This window comes from Schistocerca serialis, chromosome 1, assembly GCF_023864345.2.
Source record: "Schistocerca serialis cubense isolate TAMUIC-IGC-003099 chromosome 1, iqSchSeri2.2, whole genome shotgun sequence".
Lineage (NCBI taxonomy): Eukaryota > Metazoa > Arthropoda > Insecta > Orthoptera > Acrididae > Schistocerca > Schistocerca serialis.
In genome coordinates this window covers 441,997,204-442,009,537 of record NC_064638.1, presented here as the reverse complement: position 1 = coordinate 442,009,537, position 12,334 = coordinate 441,997,204, and positions in this window count along the sequence as shown.

Sequence of the window (12,334 nt, the reverse complement as noted above, 5' to 3'; positions counted from 1 at the left end):
CCAACAGCAAAGCCAAGGATGGAAACATCCCACATCTCTCTTGCCAAACTGAGCGAGGTTGCACAATAGTTGCCACACATTAGGGAGCACGACGGTTCAAACCCGCGTCTGGCCATCCTGATTTAGGCAAATATCGGGATGGTTCCTTTGAAAGGGCGAGGCCGATTTCCTTCCTCACCCTTCCCTAATCCGATGGGACCAATGATCTCCCCCCCTTAAATCAACCAACCAAATTCGTACCAAACAAATCCAAAGCTGTGATTCTTCAACTTCTCCTGGCGTACTTCATGACAAAAGATTTCACGGGTGAACAGTCGGTGTTAGTGTCCAACGGGCAAATTATTTCGGCAAGCGACCACGTTGCCATCATCAGTTGCGCTGACGAACTGACCGCCGAGGAGCCGGCGCTGGGCTTGTATCTCCTCCCCTCCTCCAGGTGTTCGCTGTCCGTGCCCATTCGCGGTCCGCGCTCAGGGTTGCATGCTGGCGTCGTCTTCTTAGTATCTCTGTCTGTTCTCGAAGTCAGTTCGAAGTGGAATGTCGTCAAGTGAAGACTGTTTCCGCCCGCCGACTTAGACACAGGCACTGCTTGGTAATGTCAAGGACCATATAGGACTACAGAACCCCGCACTCTACCAAATGTGACGTGACTTACATAGGTCAAACAGTGCGAACTATCGAAGATCGTTACCAAGAACATAAACGGCACACCAGACTGCAGCAGAATAACAGATCGGTGGTTGCTGAGCACTGCCTCTGGGAATTCCTCAGAATGAATTACGACGATACCAAGGTTTTGAGAAAGACGTCCAAATACTATCGAGATTCGGATATGGGAAACGCTGATCAATCGAGACAGTGGTAACATCCTTAGTAAGGCCTGGAAACCCGCTTTGAATCTGATTAAAACGAGAAAGAAGGCATGAGATAAAAGCCTCGGCGGTCAGTTCGTCAGCGCATCTGATAACGGCAACGTGATCGCTTGTCCGTTGGACACTAACACCCGGTTGTTCACCTGTGAACTCTTTCGTCAAATCCAAAGCCGTTCATGTAAGTTCCAGTAAGAAAAGATAACCTTTTTCTTCAACTGCGGGAGCCCTCTGCTTGTAGAGTTCCTCGAGCATGGAATGACAATCATTGCGCAGCGCTATGATGACACGTGTAGGTATTGCGACGCCCCATGAATTCAAAAAGTTCAGGACTGTTGTCGGACAGAATCATCTTGTTGCATGATAATGCCCACCCGCATACTGCCAATCAGACGAAGGTTACACCTCAACATCCTCCGTACAGCTCAGATCTTTCACAATGTGATCCTCACACCTTTGGCGACCTGAAGAAAAACGTGAGTCGACGTCGATTTCAGTTGGCCGATGAAGTACAAGTAGATCCGTCTGTAGGAGACCACGTTCTACGAAATAGGAATTTATCATCTCATCTCCCAATGGGATAAATGTCTTAACGTGTGTCGTGATTACTTTTGAACGGAACCATGTAATGGTCCCACTGCGGTGCGTGTTGGTGTTTCATTTAACTGCCCGTTTGACTGCCTTCATCACGCAATGCTGTACGACCTCTGGTGGTTCATACGGAACGTCTAAAAATCGGTTCCTCCCAATCGGTTCCTTTTAAAAATTGAACTGGGTCTTGCCACCTTAATTTTTTGTCATCATAACTGCCAATTTTATTCGGCCCTCTTTTACCTGAGACCAATATTCTTCTAAAAAAGCACGTGTAAGAGTGTAGTATGTCTTAAACTAGCCGGCAGTTTACCTCATTTCGTCGCTACTTCCTCTCTGAAGCCAGCACATACAAATCTAATTTTCCAAACATGTGGCTAAGATTTTGGTAACATTTCACAGCATTTTTTTGACGTGCAGCTTCGGGAGCAGTCGAGTCACACTTTCTGGAAGCTGACACGCTGTCTCCCAAGCTCATTTTCATCCATGTTGCAAGGTACAGAATCGTCAGTCACCGGCGCATACGAGCGCGGCGGCTCTCCTCTGATTCAGCATAATCTTTCAGTCAGTTGTTGAAAGTCTAGTGTCATCCTTCTCTTTCATGATTGTCTAATGTCTCTCTGTTGCTTGGTTCTTTCTTTTCCCTGTACATTCTTAAAGTGTACCAGATCTCTTACTTCGGCGTGCTCTCCTATACCCATTTGTACCGTCCTACCAGACAGCATGATGGTGGTTAACACTTCCACTTATTCCATTACATTCTTTACCATATCCTTTCGCTAACTGATGTATCGCTCTGTCCATGACTTATGTGAATTGATGTATTCTTCCCTCCATGACTTAACCTATTAAGTATCTTCAGAGCTCACATTGATGTTGTTCTTAGTATACTCCACTAATTCATTTCCTGCGTCATATCGCCTAGTTTCTTGTGTAACATTTTGCTCTTTGCTTTTATTGATGTTGTCATCTAGATTCTGGCCAACGGCTCCTGCCTGCTCATCTAATTCTTATTGAATCTTTTAAAATGGTTTTTATTCTCTTCAGAGCCGGCTGCTCTGGCCGAGTGGTTGTCAGCGCTTCAGTCCGGAACTGCATTGTTGCTACGGTCGCAAGTCCGAATCCTGCCTCGGGCATGGATATGTGTAATGTCCTCAGGTTAGCTAGGTTTAAGTAGTTCTAAGTCTAGGGGACTGATCACCACAGAGGTTAAGTCCCATAGTGCTTAGAGCCATTTTTTTCTTCAGATTGTGTGTCCTTAGTTTCCTCATGTTTCACAAATCATTCCCTTAGTTGCTTGAATAGTGCACCATTCTTTTCCTTGCTTTTCTTAAGTAAATTTTTGCTTTTCTTATATCTAGCATCTTTTTATTTTTTGTCATTCCGTTTGAATGGCGCGAGTAGGAAGTTCCGAAACTCACATACTGCAGGTGAGGGAGGTTTTGGCACATTATAGACATTACTCTGTGCTGCATTTTCGTGTCCTGTAGTTTCTAAATTTTCTGATGCGGTGGAAGTTGTATACTCCTCTGCTGTCTTAATTTCTATCTCAGACATTTCGTCACTGCTTTGTCCTTGTTCCTGTTCGTTCACGATGTTTATTCTTTCCTGCGACGCTGCCTCACAACGCTCTCTAATATCGACCGCCCGAGCGTTTTCTGGTGGCACCTCCATGTCTGAACCTCCGATTAATGTCTCTGAATTATTTGAAATTTTCCTCCATATTTTGTTCATCCATGTTAAATTTCTCATCTTCACTATAGTAATCCTTGGTATTCCCTAACTCAAATCTTAAGATTCAAATGCAACTGACATTCAAAATAATATAACTAACCTAACATAAAACCCATCAATCTTCAAGTACGCTACTGTTCATTCGGTTATACACATACACAAATAAAAAAAATTCTCTCCAAAATTTCAACGATGGTTCTTCAGCTGAACAGCGATGGATATAAACCAACCAACCTCGATGAAAGAAAATGCATAAATGGTTATGCATCAGCACTTGAAGCCATATTTCATATTTTATAATTTATTTGTTTACGGTAGCAACATACATCCTTCCGTGTGTCAGGAGATGAAACATTAATGAATCCTCAGCAGGCATCGTCAAAAAGGTAGAAGTCGCTCGGGTTTGGTTGTGGACTTTATGTACAAATATGAAAGTGAGACCGGACTTTGACATATGTTAACTAACCACTCTCCAAAATAGTGAAATGGGAATTATATGACTACTAAATAAGAAAATAATTGAAGTTACTTGATTTGTTCTGATAAAGTTATGCATAAAAATTGTCAAACAATGGTAATACTAATGTAAACACGTTGTCATATCTTACGTAAGGATTGGTGGAAAAGGTTTTAAGAGTTGCACAAGTAGATTAATTTCGATCATTGAAGTGTCCAGTTATTGTCATGGTGCAAAATGAAAGGTAAGCAGTGCTAAAGATGGGAATGCAGCGTAACTATGGTTGGAGTTGAAAGCAGACTGTTCATAGAAAGTGAAAATTGAAGTGTTCGAAATGTTATAAAGTGATTTTAATTGCCCTTCACATCATCTCGATGTCACCACAGTGGTGTAGGCGAAGGCTGAAGTGGCTACAGAGTCAGCCATTAGTAACACCAGCGACCCTTGGCAATGGCAAAGTGCAAATCAACCCAAAATTTCTCTAAGTCCCTACATCATTACTGGGAGCAGGAGGCTGGCAGCACCCCTCACTAAGTGACGTAGTCACTGTAGAAGATTCCGATGAGGAAGTTGAAGGTGAAGTCATTTTTCGTTCGAAGGTTTTCTAACAGGAAACCTCTCACTGCGGTGTTTCACATGTCTTACTGAATTCAGATTGGCTAGAGTTTGGTTCTTGCGAGTGTTGACCAGTCAATTTGCTTCTCAGAACATGCAGGTCCATTTCCCTGGTCTATCCTCCATACTATTAACCAGTAACTTGCATTCCAACGTTTTACACAGAATATTCATCTCACTCTCCATCTCTCTCTCTTTGACCAATGAGATGGTCGCCACCCTCACAGCCTAATGTCTTCGTCTAGCCTCTTGTTTATTTACAGGGGCCAAATCCTGCAATTCTTATGTCGTGTAACCATTTACTTATTTCAAGCCAAAATTTTCAGCAGTGTCTCACACATACAGAGGCCCAAAACTGCCGGTTCTGATTCCATTCTTCAGATGTCAGTTTGTGGCGTCTAGTGCTTTACGGGGAAAAAACCTTTCTATTTTTATCCACGGTAGTGCCTTCTGATAAACGTTTTTCCACCTCCCACTCTCCAAGATTGTAAACCGTTATGTGGCAGGGGCTCCTGTCCCACAGGAGATCTTACCTGTGTTCATCCACAGTGCTTGGGCGCCGTGGTGCGGCAAATACAAAGAGCTGTCTACCCCGTAGTCTACTGATTTGCAACACCCATGTGTCTCCTTCTACAAAATGGCTCGTAGCGAGGAGGGCTACTTTTACTCCCCCTGGCAGCCCATGTACTTTTGCTTCACCCAGAGCGTTTTCAGTGTCATTTCATTTCTGTAAGGCACGCGAGTCTAAATCAAAACCGAGCGAGGTGGCGCAGTGGTTAGCACACTGGACTCGCATTCGGGAGGACGACGGTTCAATCCCGTCTCCGGCCATCCTGATTTAGGTTTTCCGTGATTTCCCTAAATCGCTTCAGGCAAATGCCGGGATGGTTCCTTTGAAAGGGCACGGCCGATTTCCTTCCCCATCCTTCCCTCACCCGAGCTTGCGCTCCGTCTCTAATGACCTCGTTGTCGACGGGACGTTAAACACTAATATCCTCCTCCTCCTCTAAATCAAATGTGAATGAAGAGTAATGTTACACTAGCAAAATTGACCGACAATTACTAGTACTGTAGTTTATCATATTCTCTGATGTCGATTAAATATTCTGATCAAATGGATCTTTCATTATAAATTTATATATGTTACATTATTGTTTCCGGAACAATAGTCACGTAATATTGTGTTGTTTTGCGGAATGAAGACTGCTGTGAGCAGTGGGCTTTGCGAGATACCCAAAGTCTGATGCATACACTTCGCAATGTTCCATCGGAAATTGGTGTGGACTTCTGTGGAGTGACAGCAGCAATTCCTGTCGAGTTTGAAACCGATTGTCACTGACAGAGCGTGAAAGTCATCTCCAGTCCCTGTCAGTTAGAATTTATTTATAGCCACTGTTCTTACGCCTCGTCACATGGCTGTGAGTGGTGTGCTGCTCGTGATATTTTGGACGTACCGTGTTGATACACCAAAAATTCGGGTACTCCATTCAGGATATGGTACAGGGCACATCCAAACACGATAGTATTATCTTTCTGATATTCTGTTACGTTTCCACTTTATTGCACTGAAACGGAACACTTCGTTGCCATAACTTACATCAGCAGTGGTGAGCCACATCACAAATTGTGAACTGTGCATAACCCTCCCTAAACTATGTGATGTGAAGACAAGGGAGAACAGGGGACATATGAAGTGTGGCCAAAGGATTAGTCAGCAGTTGCCATTACCCCGGAGACAACGCGAGGAGGTTGGCTGATTTTGATACTAACTCTTTAACAAACTGAACCGACCGCTGACTTCTTTCCCCAAGTCTTCCATCTTGTTTTCGGTTTGTCGCTTGGCACTGTTCGCACTCCTGAGTTTCATGTATGTGCCGGCTTTTTCCTCATGTAGAACCACCGAAAGACGGCAGACAGAAGTGTGGGCAGAATAAAACTATCCATTCGGTTTAGAATGGAAAGATTCACAATTGCTGGAAGTACTGTTGCATGTGGGCGAGTGTTCGGCCCAGATAGTTGCCAGAAACAAAGCTTCGAAAACGTAATCGATAAATTTTACTACTGCAGGGTTTTGTATCAACACGTGCTCCCCATCTTCCCGTACCTAGTCACCAGGGGTACCTGCCACAAAGTCATCAGTGAAGCACTCCATCACCTCATCTAGACTCAAGGAAGTTTTTTAAGTAATTACTCTCTGGCGTGTTGGGGGTTGTCTTATATGTTTTCGACAGGCTTAGACCCTTTATCCTCCATCACCAAGACTCAGGAGAGTGAAACCGACAGCTCTTGATACACGAATTTGCGCAAACGGTGTTCACCGCCCCATGAATGGCAATTTCAAAATCGAGGAAACCTTTTTCGGTTGTATCTCGTAGGCACGAGAAGTTTGCACAAGATTCTGTCACGTTTTTGTTTATGAACATGTGAGTTTATCAACCAGGAGAACACATACAACTGGTATGTAGATACTACCTTTCAGGCCATGAACGGTGAATAATCACGCGAAGTACCGTGGGCAACTCTTGAACGTGCTACCCACATATATTTGCGACACCTTACTTAATACATTCACATTAGTAGGTGTTGAAAATATAATTACGTTGTTCACATCGTAGTGCGTCATCAGAAACTGTTCGTCTTAAGGGTGAGATAATATTAGTTATATGTAGGTGGAAATGTTAATGTTACTATTTGTATCTTCACATACCTGGTATCCATACGATAACGGTGCTCCCGAAGAACCCTGGGAACGCGATCAGCGGCCTATTGTGCAATTGGGGTTTGGGTTCTGTGGCTGTACTTCCTGCAGGGGCGTGGTACTTGCGCGTCCAGTGATTTGGTGGCTCTAGCCGCTGTGTCTTCCTCTAGTGGCCGTTGCTGAATTCTTCACTGCCAACCTTAGTGGCTGAATCGATTGCCTCCCTTGTGGTATCGATGGGCGATGATACCACATATAGGATGAACATTAATAAAACAGACAAACGGCGGGGAAGGTTTCCTGACTGGAAATCTAGAAGAAAGGTCCTATGAACATGTGTCTGGAAATGAAAGACGTGCATTCAATGACAACAAATCGTCCTGGAACACAGTACACAGGTGTATCGCTTCCACGTCGCAATATATGTTCAAAGCGGCCCCCATGGGATGCAATGCAAACGTTCACACGTCAAATAATGGATTGTTGCACCCTTTCACCCGTCGCTGCCTCTCTCTGAATAGCGTCACAGGCGTCGTGGACACGTTATTAAAGGTACTGTACATCCGGAATGGTTCAGCGTACTCAACGGTTTTCAGATGCCCGCAGAGGTAAAAATACAGGGGTTTAAGTCCGGTGATATAGCACGCCATGATACAGGGCCTCCGAGTCCTATCCAACGTCTGGGGAAAATATTTCGAGATGTCGGCGAACAGCCATGCGGAAGTGGGGTAGTGCTCCATGATGCAGAAACCACATAACATGTCGCATTGACAAGGGCAGATTCTCAAGCAGCTCAGGCACAGTATTCCGCCGTAAGTCCACGTAGTTTCCTTCGTCGAGGCATTGTCGAATGATAACCGTTTTATGTGGTCACCAAGAATCCCTGCTCACACGTTGATACCGAATCGATGCTGATGAAATGTCTCACCTATTCCCCTTGGATTGCCTGTAGCCAACAGACGACGGTTACGCAGATTGGTGATGCCAGTTCTGGTAAATACTACTTCGACGGTAAAGAGGACTGATGACAGAAATCCCATAATTGTGATTGTCTGATGTAAAAAATTGACAAAATCCTTCCTGTAGATATAAATCTTCTGCTGATAACCCGTGCACTCGTTGCAGGTGATAGGAGTAGTAGCGGTTCTCATGAAAGATACCCTTAATCGTACACTGGCTTACGACATGTTTCATCGAACATTCGCTTACAACATGTATCATCGAACATTGGCTTACAACATGTATAATCGTTCATTGCCTTACTTCATGTTGTCGGACCACTTGCCTGGAGCTTGTACTAAGGCCCATCTCAATATCCTGTAGAACCTGGTCCTCCAAATCTAGTGTACGTAGAATCCGCCGCCTCCCTACACGTTCGTCTGTCTGAAAGAAACCATGATGAAACAAACGTCCACAAAGGGACTATTCTGCTGCTTACAGTACGCCTCGTCAGTCACACAGCCTGCAACACATGATGAACATATGGCACGATGCCAGAGGAACTGTGATTCGTCAGCACCATTTACCGTGACAATGGTGCGTTTCCGGACACACGTTCTTTTCCTCCGTTCCCAGTCAGGAATTGGTCTCTGAAGTTTGTCGGTTTTATTAATGTTCATCCTGTGTAGGACATGATGAGGAGGGAAAGTGAAACACCTACATGAACAGTTAGTAGCCGGCCGTTGTGGCCGAGCGATTCTAGGCGCCACAGTCCGGAACCGCGCGACTGCTACGGTCCCAGGTTCGAATCCTGCCTCGAGCATGGATGTATGCGATATCCTTAGGTTAGTTAGGTTTAAGCAGTTTTAAGTTCTAGCAGACTGATGACCTCAGATGTTAAGTCCCATACTGCTCAGAGCCATTTGAACCATTTGAACATTTAGTAAATAACAGTAAATAAAAGTGTGTGTGTGTGTGGGCAGAACGACATGTGAATCAATGACTGTCCACAGTTCCCAAGTTTCGACGGCGAGAGTCGAGTGTCGATTATGGTTTAGTCGATAAGCAGGTACCACGGGTCGGTCAGCAGTTCACTTGGCAACATAATGAGGTCGAACCCGGTTTACGCAGTTCACATGCAAACGGTCACATGGCCTCCTGATGCTAGTTCTATGGCATGTATAGACCTCGTAAGTGACCAGAGAACTCTTTTAAGGTGATGACTACTTAGTTCAATGAGCGTCGATACAGCTCCCAACGCAATTACTACACATTCAGTCAATAAATTCTGCATTATTTGTTAAAGCACCAGAGCCCACGCTAAAGAGATCAAGCATCCGCCAGTGGCACAACGTTTCACAGCAGACGAAGGAGACGCGAAAGCGAGCGTTGAGAGCGCAGACTGCTGGAGCTGAGCGGCTTTATTCGAGGCGAGCGAGCAAGTCGGCAGGGAGGCAGGCCGAGAGCATTCGCGGCTGTCAAGAGGCGGCAGTAAATCAGCCGGCCTGCTCAGCCACTACCTGCAGGCGGCCGCCGTGAAATATGACCGGCGCGCCGGCCTGGCGTTTCTTCGTCTGAATAAGCGTGCGGTGCCGAGTTATTAAGCGGCGCCTGTCTGGCGCCCTATATTGCATAGCGTAGCAGGTGGGACCGCCAGGGGCTAACACGACGTCCTGCCTGTCCGGACTGCTGGAGAGCGCCCACCAGTCCTGACCTGCGTCTGTCCGAAGAACTGAACAGCCACGATTAGAACACTGTTGGGTTTGGTGGCCACATCGACGACTGAAACACTCCTAGTGAGACCGTCCCCAGGTCCTGAGGAAACCTGCGTGACTTTTAAGATACGGATGTAGCATCGTGTTACGGGGAGAGAGTTGGAGTGGAGGGTCACAGTTTATTCCTTCCTCTCCAGCAGAAACCTTTCCCAAATATCAAACAAACGCATTCGCAAATCCGCATTTTTGTTTTGTTTTGTTTTACGTGCTTCCTGTGCAAAATTCTCTGTTGCATGTAAGAAACTGAACAACATGCATCTGTCAACCTAATAACAAGATTCGATTCTTAATATGCGCCGTGACGTAGGTGTACTAGGGTAAACGTGTCAGAGCACGTAGCAAAATCATGTGCTCCATATCGTCGCATCGAATTAGATGACACTTGCAGATAGACAACCCAATTAACAGATATCGAACGTAGGTAACTGTCACGCCTTAGTTACTTCAATGAATTATACGTACTTATTAATTCTTGTCACATCACAAACGGGGTGCATATTGAGCACCTGTACTGTGAGTTAAAAACTATCCACTAATATGTGTCTATTTTCTGCGCGTCCTGTAGTATTTGTGCTGAGATCTTCTGAAACCCCAAAGGTACTTCTGAATAACCCTGTACAGCAATAACAACAACATTTGTTTAGAACAATATACAGCTTAAGCATAACGTCTAAGAAATTACAATCGAGAGAAATCTGTAATTTGTGAACTATACTTCAGAAAAACTGGACCAGACCTGCACGCAGACGGAAGGGGGAGGAGACTACGGTAAGTCTACCGCGATGCATAACGCGGAAATAGCTTGATTAAACGAAACGGCATTGTTAGGCACAAATTCACTTATCGGCCAAACTTCAGCGCCTCATTCGATGTCATTTCGAGGCCTCAGTTCCTCAATGGCGCCCTTCCAACTTACGGCCATGTCCTCTAACAAGCTAATGTATTGGATTTAGAATTCGTTTATTCAGATTTTTTCTTACAAATAGAAGCCTACTGATACTTTGAAATTTATTTATATTTCTTCTGAATGTTCTTTGAACTTATTTTCAATTATTTTCTTACAAAATGTACGATGACACTTATATCCCTAGATCTCAACATTTGCATCTGTCAGGTATCATCACCACTTGCGTTTACTGCATGCATCCTCTAATACTCACTAAAAACAGTAGTGGGACAAGGGAGCATCACCCGAAATTTATTCAAGATGGTGGATGCAAGATGGCGATAGATGTGGCAACGTCGCGATGACGTCATGGAGAGAATTTCAAATTTTGGCGGGAAAATAGCTCAACTGGACTACCTCTACTGACCTGATTGCTTCCCCTCCCCTCCCCTCCCTAAGAAAATGGCGGTAAAATTTTGGAAGGAAAAAGGTCAACTGGGCTGCTTCCACTAACCTAAGTCGTCCAGCCACCACCTCTTCGCTGGAATTGGCGGGAAAAGGACTTGTCTGTGTGCAGCTGCTGAAGAGGAAGGAGTTTAATTATTTTCAGAGGGAAGATGGAACAATTTACTTAGGGACGGATTTCACGTAGTTTATTTATTACGCTGATACTAAACACTCGCCCCGACGTGCTTGGAATCACAATAAATAGCCTACAGACCTGCAAACTACTCTTAAATTACAGAAATAGTATGGTACACTCTTATACAGATACGCAAACAACTCGTTAATTGTCAAAATATTGCATGTAAAACGCTCTGCAAACACGCTCAATAATTGTAAACTGTCAAAATAATGCACTGCACAGCTTACAGATATTTTCTCAAAATAATGCAGTACACTGATGTACATACATATTCGCTACACTTAAAATTGGCAAAATAATGCATGTATAACGCTCTGCAAAGACGCCCACAATGCTTTAACAGCCGAAATAATGCAGTGCACAAACACTCATTGCATTTAAAAACGCTTTCGAACTATCCTTAAGAAACTGGACTACAGCGTATCAGTGAACTGTTCCCTACAGCGGTCCAAAGCGCAATGATGACCAGACATGTCGGGGAACGCACGCCGGTCCAGCCTGTCCCACACGCAAGACGCCCCTGGCCACACACGTTTATCTAGCCACCGTGGCTGACGCATTACATTCGTACCTGCACATCCAGCGCTGGCCTAATTGCCGAGCGAGATGTTTGCCGAATGACCCACCATCGCAGGCGCAGCTAAGATGTTATCAGTGTTGCACTGACATCACATATCTATGTAAATAACAGCCAAGTCTCCCGCTGGAAGCGCAATAGGAATCTTTTGCAATGCTTTCAGAAACTGTCAAGGAAAATATCCCAGAACAGTACAGAATGCATTCCTCCTTGCGATCTTAATGGGGCAGCCTGTCCATTACATATCAACCCTTCCTGGAAATCGCAAAGCGCTCCAGAAATAGTTAACGGTCGCTTTTGTTGTAGGAGCTTTCCTGTCTCAGCTTTTCTGCTTGTTCTATCAGGTTCTGTTTAAGAAAATATCCCAGAATAACACAAAATGCATTCTTTCTGATGATTCTAACGAAGCACCCCGTCCATCATGCGGAACCCTTCCTGGAAATCGTGACGTCCTGCTTTCAACAAACGTCTCTGAAATGGTAAACGTTCTCACCGCTCAAAGCCGTCATCATGTCTGTGACTGCTTGCGAAAACACCGTGAATCATG